Raw genomic sequence first — 13736 nt, 5'->3', positions numbered from 1 at the left:
TTTCTCATCTCATTATTAGTATTAAGTATGTATTAACTTCAATACTTTCATTAGAGTGTTCATAAAGACTGGTCTCTTCATTAACTTTACACTCTCATAGGTTGTGGGATCGATCTCACCACAACTTCATTTTATTTCTCTTAATTTTTCTCTTAACTTTCTCACCTATCCAAGAGGTTGTGAGTTCCATCCCCACTCATCTCATCTTATTTTTCTCTTTCATTTTTCTCGTAAGTCTCTCATCTATTCAAGAGGTTGTGCTTTCAATGCCCACTCACCTCATTCATTTTTCTCGTAATTCTCTCATCTATTCAAGAGGTTGTGGGTTAAATCCCCACTCACCTCATTTATTTTTCCTTTCGTTTTTCTTATGAAATTTTTATGTAATTTGCATTTGGTGAGGTCTTGGGTTCAATCGCCAATGACCTCACATTTTAAAAAAAATTAAAATATATCTCCATCTCCAATACACAACCCGATACCAACATTTCCAGCAAGCTGGAAATTCGGTCATCTTCCAATTTATCTTTCTCTCATTTTTTTGTTAATTCTTGGAGTATTTTATGAGACATTTATTCAGAAACATTATACTTATATGAACAGCACACTTTTAACATATTCATACACGTAAAATACAACATTTTAACATGTAAAATTCAGGCTTCAAACTATGACTAACTCACGGCACACACATGCAAAAACAAATTACATAATTCACTTTTTCGGAACACATCTTTCATTTCTCACATAATACACATTCAAACACGTAATCATAAATAGACCTAAAATCATCTAACAGAAATCATACCGACACATACTTTGAATCTTTCAGAGGATCTTATGATAGGGGCATGCAACGGGGACAACCTTAGTTTTTATATTGTGATTAGACTAAACCTTAAGGGTCTCTTGGGAAAGGGACCAAGAGGGATGAAAATCCATACCTTAATGTCGTTAAACACTTGTTTCAATGCTTCCAATTCTCAGGAAACCAACCCTCACCACTGAAATCTCAACACAATCCCGTCGAGAAACCCCTTTTTGCTTTTCGTTTTGAAGCTTATTTTGCTTTTGAGTTTGAGCGATCAAGTTCTTGAATGTGGATGAACTTTTTTATATTTTTGGTCTGTTCTTTTGTTTTACAAGAAGTTGAGCGTGAATGTGAGAGAAGAGTAGAGAGAAACGTGTGATAGTGTTAGCTTAGGATTAGGAGATTAGGTTGAGACTTAGTCAAATTAGGATTTATCATTAACTAATAAAAATATCTGAGTTTTTCCTTTTCCCTAAATCATAAAATTAATAATTAATTAATTTAATTTATTCACAAAAACAGTTTAATCAATTAAATCATTGCTTCCACCAAGGCTCGAACCCGGGTGGAGCTAGATTTCGCTAAAAGGGTAAAATTCGGCCACCTTTACCCAAATTGCCCCTTAACCATATTAATTAATTAATTAATTAATTAAGGTAATTACATTACTACCCTTAGCCTAGAAAAGAACATTTTACTTCTCCTAACTTAAGATTACCCCTTTCAAGTCTGGTTAAGACTCATCCGGGTGAATCTTCATATTTGGTGGCCCTACATGGCTGGAACCAACCTTGCCTAGATCACCTAACTAAACAGGTTGGTTTGCTTAACATTTGCATAGGTTCGGAGGTCTAGCTCCACGTGCATCAATCCGTGTAAACCCGATCTAATCCAGGCATTCTAGGTACGTTTAAGCATTACTTAGCATAGTAATTTTAAGGTTTTTAAACAGCCTAACCCTAAATTCAAGAAGTTAAAAGGTACTAATTCACCAAATCAGAAGCCAACTTGTGGAAAGTGTGGTAAAAATCATTATAGTGATTGCCTTAAGGGGACGAATAATTGCTTTAGTTGTCGCAAGAGTGGTCACAATAGGAGAGATTGTCCAAACATTAAGATTCAAAAAATGGGTAGTGGTAAAGCTCGAGCAAGTGGTTCTAGTGATAATCCAATGAAGAATTGCTTCTATGCTCTCCGCTCTAGTGGTGAGCAAGAGAATTCTCCCGACGTGGTGAACGGTATGTTCAAATTCTTCTCTATTGATGTATATGCCGTACTTGATCCCGACGCTACTTTATCATTTGTTACACTCTAATAGCTAAAGTTTTTTCTATACCCGATATTTTGCATGAACCTTTTGTAGTGTCTACTCCGATGGGAAAGTCGGTTGTTACGAAAAGGATGTATATAAATTATCCAATAATGTTGCCCAATAGAGTTTCATATGTTAATCTAGTAGAACTCGATATGCTTGATTTTGATGTTATATTGGGTATGGATTGGTTGCATACATGTTTTGCTTCCATCGATTGTAGGACAAGAGTTGTGAAGTTTAACTTCCCAAATGAACCCGTTATTGAGTGGAAAGGGGGAAATTCTATTCCTAGAGGTCATATAATATTTTGTCTAAAAGCATGCAAAATGATCTCAAAAGGGTGTGTATATCATATAGTAAGAGTCAAAGATCTTGACTCCGAAGTTTCTCCCATTGAGTTGGTAGCCGTAGTGAGTGATTTTTCGGAGGTCTTTCCTACCCCTTATTCCTCCCGAATGAGAAATTGAATTTGGCATTGATTTGCTACCGGATATAAATCCCATACCAATTCCTTTTTATCTGTTGGCTGCGGCCGAGTTGAAGGCTCAACTCAAGGATTTACTAGATAAGGGTTTTATAAGGCATAGTATTTCTCCATGGGGTACTCCGGTTTTGTTTTTGAAGAAGAAAGATAGGTCCTTGAGAATGTGTATTGATTACTGCCAACTCAACAAGGTCACCATAAAGAATAAGTACACTCTCCCTTGGATTGATGACTTGTTTTAAAAACTCCAAGGGGAGAGCTACGTTTTAAAGATAGACTTGAGGTCGGGGTATCACCAACTTAGGGTAAGAGGTGAGGATATACCAAAGACGGCCTTTCAGACTAGGTATGGACAGTATGAGTTCTTGTTCATGTATTTTGGTTTCACTAATTCTCTGGCAGCGTTTATGGACCTTATGAATAGGGTGTTTCAAAAGTACCTAGATGCATTTGTTATCGTCTTTATTAACGACATCTTGGTATATTTAAAGAATGAGGATGATCATAGGGGTCATTTGAAGGTAGTATTGCAAACCCTTAAGGAATATCAATTGTATGCCAAATATAGTAAGCGTGAGTTTTGGTTGAGGTCGGTGAAATTTCTTGGGCACATCATCTCTAGTGAGGGAGTTAAGGCAGACCCAAGAAAAATGGAAGCGATGAAGAATTGGCCTAGACCTTTGACTCCAATCGACATTAGAAGTTTCTTGGGTTTAGCGGGTTATTATTGGAGATTCGTGGATGGTTTCACGTCCATTGCGTCTCCTTTGACTAATTTGACCCAAAAGAATAAGAAGTTTGAGTGGTAGGAGGCATGTGAGAAAAGCCTCAAATTGTTGAAAGATAGGCTTACTTATGCTCTGATGTTGACTTTACCAAAGGGCGCAAAGGGTTTTATTGTGTATTTTGACGCGTTCCGAGTGGGTTTCGAGTGTGTGCTTATGCAACACGGGAAAATGATAGCCTATGACTCTAGACAACTTAAGGTACGTGAGACAAATTATCCCACTCATGACCTTGAGTTAGTGGTCGTGGTGTTTGCTTTAAAAATTAGGAGGCAATACTTGTATGGGGTTCATGTGTATGTCTTTATCGACCATAAGAGTCTCCACTGTGTGTTTACCCAAAAGGAGTTGAATCTCCGACAACGAAGGTGGATAGAGTTGTTGAAAGATTATGATGATATGAGTGTCCTTTATCACCCAGACAAGGCTAATGTGGTTGCTGATACCTTAAGTCGTATGACTATGGGTAGTGTATTCCATCTTGACGAAGCTAAGAAGGACTTAGCTAGGGAAGTACATAGGTTGGCTAGGTTAGGCGTGAGGTTGGAAAGTTCTCCGAATGGAGGTGATATAGCTCATCATAACTCCGAGTCATCTCTAGTGGTTGAGGTGAAGTTCAAACAACACCTTGATCTAGTATTAATGGATTTCAAAGAATCAATTCTCGGCTAGTTGAATTAATCCTTATCCTTGGGGGATGGAGTGTTAAGGTACCAAGGGAGATTATGTGTTCCCGATGTAAATGGGTGGAGGGATCGGATCCTAGAAGAAGCCTATGGGTCCCGCTACTCAATTCATCCGAGTTCAACAAAAATGTACCACGACCTAAGGGAGATATATCGGTGGGAAGGTTTAAAAAGAGACACAGAGATTTGTCGCTAAGTGACCGAATTGCCAATAAGTAAAGATCGTGTCTAGTATCAATCTATTAACCTATAGGTAATGAATTTAATGAATGTTTAAAATTTTGTGGAGATTTATGCTTAACACCGAGAGGAATTGACAAAGGGGTGGATACTCTTTGTGAGTAGAGATTTAGTATCCAATGTACCTCTTGATATGGGTACTCTTCATGAGTTGAGATGTAGTACTTAGAAGCAATCTCCTTATCCCTTAACTATGGCCCACATAGGACTAGCTATTGATGATTCCATGTAAAGGCTAAAAGAACGACCCTACCTTAGGCAAGTGGGGATCCCTCATCCGCTAAGGGTAAATACCAGGATTCCATGTCAAGTTCTCATGGTCTATGTTGCTTAAATTTCCCCCCCACAAATGAATGTAATGAACTAGTTCTTCCTAAGTGTGTACTACTTACGGTAGGTGGTGGAATGGGATGTCATCTATGCATAGCAGAAGCAGACATTTGGAGGGAGTCTTGGTGTTTCCTTGTAAGTAAAATGAATGAATGGGTTACTATATGATGTTAATGAACTAAGTTGACTTTATGCTGAATGTTAATGAAGCATGTTGATTATATGTCTAATGTTAATGAAACATGTTAATCTTATGTCTAATGTTGATAAAGGCTATGTAAATGATTGAACGTGATGTTCCTAGTCTATGATTATTCCTAAGGAGCACTAAGTTGGAGGAGTAATATGGCGTTCTACTTTCACATTGCACTAGTGTACTTGGGGGTTGTCTTAGAGGATGGTTTTTATGTGAAGTTCTTAAGTGCATGAACGTTTCCTCTACTAACGAAGGTTGACTTGTTGAGTTGAGATGAAATATTTTTATCTTTGGTAGTCTTAAGGATCACTTAGGTGTGTATTGAAAAGGTTGTATGGGCGGCTCTTCATGTCTTATCTAGGTGGGTCTTAGGATAACTTTGGATAGAGATTCTAAATGACTAATGTGTACTTTATGAAAATGGTTATACGTTGAGAATTTTGAAAGTATTACCTTATATGTTGATGATGACTTATATGATGTCTTGTACACTTGATTCATGAGATTTTATCACAATAGCATGGAAAAAATATTTCAACTAAAATGTCCTCTTTAAAACATGTGTTTGCATATTGTCATACTTAGTACATTATTTGTACAAACTAAATATTCTTCTCTATTTTCTAGAAGTATAGGTTGAAGGGAGAATGAGGTTGAAGCTCGGGAAGTAGAGTTCTCTCAAGATTTGTATGTCCTCATATGTTCAAGGAAACGGACTATGTTTCTAGTTTTCTTTCTATTAAAGACTATGTATTAGACGTGAGTTTGTTTTTAATGTAAGGGTAGTGACCCTATGATAACGAGACGTGCCTAAGATGGCTTGTGATGACGAGACTTCGTTTCATACGTTTTATGAAAGAGTTTCTTATTAACTATATTGTGGAAGTTTTAATTCCTTACTACTTTTCATACATATGTAATGAATGAAAGCTAAGAGGCTTGTACAAGACCTCCAAGAGGTGAAGTACGCCATGTAACGCCTTGGGGGTATTTTTGAAACGTTACATAGCATCCCATTTCACTACTTGCACGTTGTAGAACCTACCCAATAACATCCCACATGATGAGCATAAGAATTAACCAACATAGATCACACTTACTAGGTATTGAATCCGATTTCATCAAAACCCCACTACGTGGAAAGTGTTCTACTTGCCAAGTGTAGAACTAGGACACGTTCCATGTTGGCACATGGTTTACGTGATAGGTTTGCTTGTACTCTAGCCTCATATTCAACTAGAGCTACTCCATTAAGAAGATCCACTCTGTGCTTTGCCTTAGTTCTGATAGAGTAAGTTCATTAACATAAGTTTATTAGAGAATGTACCATAACTAATCCCTACAAACTCATAATACCATTTCAAAGAATGGGTACACTACAACTGCCAATCAAGGGTCGTTGGGGTAACTCTTATGACATTTGTAAAGATGATTTCATGCCGTTCTAAACAACCTACCCCTAAGTCCATCATTCCACTCAAGAAGGAAGCACCATTTAGGTCTACACTTCCAGGCTTCATTATTAAACTTTTTTTCATATTCAAGGTTGAACATTCTTAACCTTCTTTTCGTATTCAAGGTTTCACATTAGTCTTTCATAGAAGGTTACCTACTTTAGGTCTACCAATCCTAGACTTTCATTCAAACACTCATTCAATACAATTCAATTACCAAGTAGGGACAACTAAGTCTACCAACACAAGATACACATCATTATATAAAGACTCTTCTTAGTCCTTCATTATCATATATCAGCAATTACAGAAAAAGTGTTTTCAATCATATGATTATAGCACCCATACAAGATCATATAGAGATCACAAGAGCACCTTTTCCATATACATTCACATATTGTAACGCCCCAAGAGTACACGCTAGAAGTTAGAGCATTCTTAAGTCGCCACGCGACTTACTTGACCTTACGGAGGTCTTTTACAAGCCTCTTAGCTATCATTCATTAAATAGGTATAAAAGTAGTGCGACATTTAAAATTTTCACAACATAACTAATAAGAAGACTACTTTATAAAAGTAAGTAACAAGTCTCATAAACACAAGGCAACTTAGACACATATTAATATCATCAGCTCAAGGCCCTTTAAAATTGATAGAAATCATACTAAGTCTTATACAAGTCTTTAAAAGAAAGAAACTAAAAGAAACATAGTATATGTCCTAGAACATATGAGGACATACCTATCTTTGGAGAATCAACTTCCCAAGCTTTGCTTCTAAGAACCTTCACTTGCATTCCATAAATACTTTTTGAAATGTAGAAGAGTATGGAATTAGTACAAATATTGTACAAAGTAACTTCCAAAGCTTTGCTTCTAAGAACCTTCACTTGCATTCCACAAATACTTTTTGAAATGTAGAAGAGTATGCAATTAGTACAAATATTATACTAAGTATGAAATTATGCAAAAACATGCTAAAGAGAACATTTTAGTTAAAACATTCTATTCCTGCTATTCTGATAAAATCCTTCATGAATCAAATTGCATGGCATCATACAATTCATCGTTTAACAAACAATGTAAAACTTCCATAACTTCAATATTTAAATTCATTTATCAACTAATACATCTATCATATAGACTCTCCTACCCAAAGTTATCTGAAGACTCACCTAGGTACGACATGAAGAGACCGCCCATACAACCTCTTCAATACACACCTAAGTAATTCGTAAGATTATCAGAGATAAGCATACTTCATACCAACTCAACAAGTCAACATTCATTACTACAGACACTAGAGGGAACATACATGCATTAAGGAACTTCCCATAAAGATCATCCTCAAAGACAACCCCCAAGTTACAGTTAGTGCAATGTGAAAGTATCATCCCATACTACTACTTACACTTAGTGCTTCTTAAGAATTACCCTAGACTAGGCACATCACAAACATCATTTAAATAACTTTCATCATACAAGACATAATATTAATATTCTTCTTTAACATTACACATAAAGTCAACTTACTTCATTAACATCATATAATGACCTATTCATACATTATCATATAATGAAACACCAAGACTCCTCCAAATGTCTACTTGTGCAGTGGATAGATAGTGACCCATTCCACCACCTACCCTAAGTAGTACACCCTTAAGAAGCCTTAGTTCATTACATTCATTTTTGTTGGGGCTAGCTTTAACCGACATACACCATAAGAGCGGGGTATGAAATCCCGTTATTGACCCCTTCTGAATGAGGGATCCCTATATCACGACCCGAAAGCACCCCCTAGAAGTTAGGAGGAACCCTCGTTTCGTGACCGGGCGTACTTAACTTGAGGAAACCAAGAAGATAGAAATTGTGCCCTCGAATATATGAGGACACATTTTGTCTTGAGAGGAACTTTCTTAAGCTTTGCCTTCTAGACTTCAGCCTTGCTTCCAACATATACATAGATATTATAGAAAAGTATGGGGTTAGTGAAAATAATGTACTAAGTATGACATGCAAAAACATGCAAAAAAGGTACATTTTAGTAAAATAACATTTCATGCAAATTTAGCAAAACAATCAAGAACATAAAAGCAAAACATCATAAGAATCTTCATTTAACACTTAGAGAAGAATTTCAATAATATTAAACCAAAAGGGACCATTTATATTAAATTCCAAACCTTTTACTGTGAACTCAACTTGTCATCATAGTAAACTACTTAAGCATTTACAGTGAAACGATTTGAGCATTTACAATAAATCATATAAAGAATTCACAATGTAAACTTGAGCAATTACAATGAACAATCCTATTATAAATGAGTGAACTTGCAAGGCCAAGCGAAAGAGAAAGTGAACTCATTTTCCGTAAGAGTTACCCTACCTCGGGATTATCCTAAGGCTCACTAAGGTAAGACATGAATGAAGTATTCATATGCCTCCTTCAATACAGACCAAAGCAATCCTCAAGACTACCCATTTCGGCTTACTCAACTCGGGAGAAACAAGCCCCTCAATCAATGGCAAGATAGTAAAAGACACCCAACAAATCACCAAAGTCTTCCCTTTTGGAATGACTACATAGTGCAATGAGTAGATAGCGTCCCATACCATCACCTACCCTAAGTAGTGCATTCTATTTTGAGGTTTTGCACCAGGTCTTCCCTTTCGGAAGGTCCTACCTAGGTCAATGAGTAGATTGCGTCCCATACCACCACCTAATCTAAGTAGTACGTTCTTTTAGAAGACTTAGTTCAATAAATTCTTTTGTCGAGGGTTAGCATAACCGACATAGACCATGAGAGCTAGACATGGAATGCCGACATTAACCCCTATCGGATGAGAGATCCTCACTTGCCTAGAATGAGGTCATTCTTTTTAGCTTTTACATGGCTTTCCCGATTGCTACACCTATGGGGCCAATAGTTAAGGGATAAGGATATTGCTACTAAGTAACTCATTCTCTACTAACGAGGAGTACTCATCTCAAGAGTTACTTTGGAAATACAACATCTGAACTCACGAAGTGTAATCCACCTCTCCTTTGTATCCTCTCGGTGCTAGGCATAACTTCCCACGGATTCTCAATATTATAAACTACAAGTCAAGGATAACTAGTGAATACCAAATCTCAACTCACGAAGGGAATTAATCCTCAAACCTATCTTAGATAGCTCATTAAGAATAGCGAGGTTGCTACTAGACACTTCATCTCAACTCATGAAGAGTGTCCACCCAAAAATTCCATTTATATCAACTTAGCATCATATATTCTTTTAAGTGTGAGTGTGTGTGTACATGTGAGAACACTTTGCACATAAGAATCATTTCATTTACATTTTATTTTATACATGCTTAGACCTTCTTTCATCAAATCACACACTTTAACATGCTTTACAATCATTTAAGCCATCTTAAACATAATTCTTAACATACTTTTCATAACACACTTCATAAGACACTTAACAAGAATACTTCATTTAAGCATACTCCCTAGCCTATTTCACATAATAGCTTCATAAAGAAAATTTAGCAAGAATAACATCATCATCATATTAATCAACATAACAAGCCTTCATGGCCTCATTCACAATAAACTATTAACTTCACATTCATACAATTCAAGTAAACAATGCCACCAAGAAGGTTGACCATACCACTCAAGAGCATTTCGAAATTAAAGATAAACAACATAACCAACTTACCCTTTAATACAAGCTTTCATCACCTATAATATTTTCTCAAAATTTCATCATAATATATCCCTTAGTTCAATAGCTAAAGAACACTAACAACACAAGAAAAACCAAAGCTCATTCTTTAAACAAACATCTCATTTAACCCATTTCTTAAGCCAACATTTGAAGAAAAGCTTTATCATGATTTCATTGTAGTTTTAACCTTTAAATCATCAACTAACATTGGAAATATCAATATTTAGTGAGTCAAAATGTTTTCATGCAAGACCCATTTTGAGAGTTGAATATAGAAGAAACTAGGGTTGAGAACCCATTTTGAAAATTCATTAGAAGGGACTCCTTGAATGGAAGAGATTTCAAAGATGGATACCATACCTCACATTGAATAAATACCAATGATTTTTTTTGGAAAAACGACCACCAACAGCCCTCCTACCATTTCTTGACTTCTAGCTTCCATGGAGACTTCAGAGAGTCTTCAAAGAGAGAGAGAGGTTTTGGGTTTTAGGAAGAGGGGTCGAAAATGAGGTCTTATGGTTTAGAAAACTTTAATATACCTAATAAACACTAAAAATAACGTCCTAGGGTCATTAAATACTTGGGGTAAATTTACCAAACACCACAAGACTTGGTAGCAAACTTACAGCTTTTGGAAGTGGCCAAGCGACGACCCAAGATACTGGACGTCGATGAGTCGACAGCCCGTGCTTCTTGGCGTTGATGGCATAAAAGTCTTGTTCAAGGGAGGTCTTGATGTCCCACCAATTATGGATCGTCGACCCAAGTAGATGGGGCGTCAAGGGACCTACGCCCAGTAGACTGCTCCGTCGATTGGGCAGTGTTCTTGGCAGTTTTGTCCAAGTCTTGGGCCCTTTATCTAGGGCCCCTTGTGGGTCCTAGGTGCGGTCATGCCCGTCTAGATCTTAGGAACATCTCAAGAATGTTTCAAGCAAAACGAACACATAAAACTCACTCAAACATCTCAAGACACACAAGCGCTACTTAAGGGACATCTTCCGAACGTCATGGACATTCTTTGACGTTTGACCTCCAAATTTAACCAAAGTTAACACACTACCTAAGAACACTAAAGTAACTCATTTTACATACAAATTAATGCAAGAAACACTCATGAGTCTCTAGTTCACCTTAGTTTGTTCTGGGGTGTTACACCCTACTTGTCTAAGGTAGGGTCATACTCTTAGATTTTACATGGATCTCTCGTAGCTATACCTATGAGAACGCTTAGTTAAGGGATATGGAAATTAATTCTAAGTAACTGATTCTCAACTAACGAGGAGGACTCATCTCAAGAGGTAAATTGGATACAATATCTCTACTAGCGAAGTGTACCCACCCCTTCTTCAAATCATCCCAATGCTAAGCATAACTCCTCCGCGAAGTCTTAAACATTCATTGACTATAGGTTAAAAGATAAATATTTAGCACCACATCTCAACTAACGAAGAGCACTTATCCCTAGAGGTTACTTTTGAATAACACTTCTAAACTCACGATGAGTATTCAACCTCAAACATATCTTGGAAAGCTCTTGGGAATAGTGAGGTTGCTACTAAACACTTCATCTCAACTAACGAAGAGTGTTCACCCCAAAATATCCTTTTCATTACTAGAGTTCTTTATGAATAGTAGGGATGGTCTAGACACTTCAACTCTACCTACAAAGAGTGTCTACCATACAATTCCTTATTTTCTATAACTTCATTCATTCTTATTGTATGTGAGTACTTGGGAGGAAACCTTTCACATAATCACCATTATTCATAGCATTGTCTTCTACACATGATCCTACTACAATCATCATAATTCACACACTAGCATGTTTCATATATACAAAATACTTCATTCACACATACTATCTTTAAGACACACATGCACAACTTCATAAGACATCATATGCATATGCATCATAACCTCATTTTTCTTCACATTCAATTCCTTCAAGGCCATAATGACAATTCAGATATATAATAAAATACATCACATAAACGCCGCTACCACAAGTGGACCATAACACTAAAGATTCAATTCACAAGAATTACGCAACATAGATCAACTTACCCTTCATCCAAGCTTTCACCACCTTTTCTCATAGCACCGGTTTTTATATGTCTGTTGGCTTTACCCTTTTTTAAAAGTATGTATGTACGTAGTTCAAGATTTCGCCCGATTCACCAAATTCTCCAATATTTCTCCATAATATAGCATTAAAGGCAGTAGATAATCACAATACAACATAAGGAAACCCCAATTCTTACATTATCTAATCATAATCTTCAAACCCAATTCATAAGTTGAAATTTGAGCATTTGCATGCGCATGGGGTTCATTGAGTTTTGACCTTAAAATCATCAACTAACATCAATAATATCATAACTTATCCATTAAAACGTTTTGAGGCAATAACCCATATTTAGAATCCAAAATAGAAGAATCTAGGATTTTGAAACCTTTTTGAAAATCCTTTAAATTGGCTCCTTGAATGAGAGAAAAATCAAGGATGAATTACCATACGTTAGTTGATGAAAATCCCACGAAATTAGGTGAAGAAATCACTCAAAACCTTCAATGCTAGCTCTACCTTGAGTTTAAGCTTCCATGGAGTTTGAGAGAGTATTTCTTGAGAGAGAGGTTTTCATTTTGAAAACTGAAGACTAACTTAGATTTAGGAGTATAAACTAACTTTAAATACCTAAAAACCCTTAACACAACCGTCCTCACACATTAAAATAATTGAGGTAAATTTACCAAAACTCCCCAAGCTTGGCAGCAGTTGGACAACTTTTGTGGACCAAACCACGCCACTCCAAATGATGGACTGTCGTTCAAACGACCTCCCATTGATTGTGTTCGTTGTTTGGGTTAGAGACCCATTTTTGTGCAGGCCTTAAAGTCTCAATCCACGTCTAAGGTCGATGGTCCATCATTTGATTGACTGGCTGTCCCTTGTGGATGTCGTTTGACAGAGTCTAGCACCCTCTAGCCTTTCAGATAGGGTCCTCTTCTAGGTCCCCTCGTAGGTCCTAGGTGGAGTCGTACCTGGATGTTTAACCCCTAAACATGGTCATGTAGGTCTTAGGTACCTATCCTTTAAATTTAGATACCAAACAACTCATGAAATATACAAAGGCACACTAGAACACATGCAAGCACATATGTGTCTAGTGTCGAACGTCTTAGTCGTCCCTTGACGTTTAACTTCCAAACTCTACAAACTGACGTCCAAGGATAATATTCATTACTTTAACACAGTATTTACTCATGAACATATTGAAAGCTCTAGTTTGACCTATTTCATTTGAGGGTTGTTACAATCTCCCCCACTTAGAACAATATTCGTCCTCGAATAACTTTAAACACTTTCAAGGACATAAAGGGCTTAACTAGCAGCATACCACACATATCTTCATGAACATAACATTCATAGTTAATGCACCAAACTTAGTAGGAACACCAACTTCATATCATTATGCACTCTAAGCAACACAAGCAAATTAGGAACTATTTCCACAATTCAAAGTGCACAATTACTTCTTCATTTTCATTTCATTTATGGAGTAACTACCTTCTTCAACATTAGACATGCTCATCATATCATTATAAAGATCAAAATGTAATAACTTTCAAATCACACATTGGCACATAAACATAACAACTTTGAAACAATTTAGGCAAATATCATTAGCTACACATTGACATGAGAAATATAAA

Source organism: Solanum pennellii, chromosome 4 (genome assembly GCF_001406875.1).
Source record: "Solanum pennellii chromosome 4, SPENNV200".
NCBI lineage: Eukaryota > Viridiplantae > Streptophyta > Magnoliopsida > Solanales > Solanaceae > Solanum > Solanum pennellii.
The sequence above is the reverse complement of the archived record's forward strand: the minus strand, read 5'-3'. Positions refer to the sequence as shown.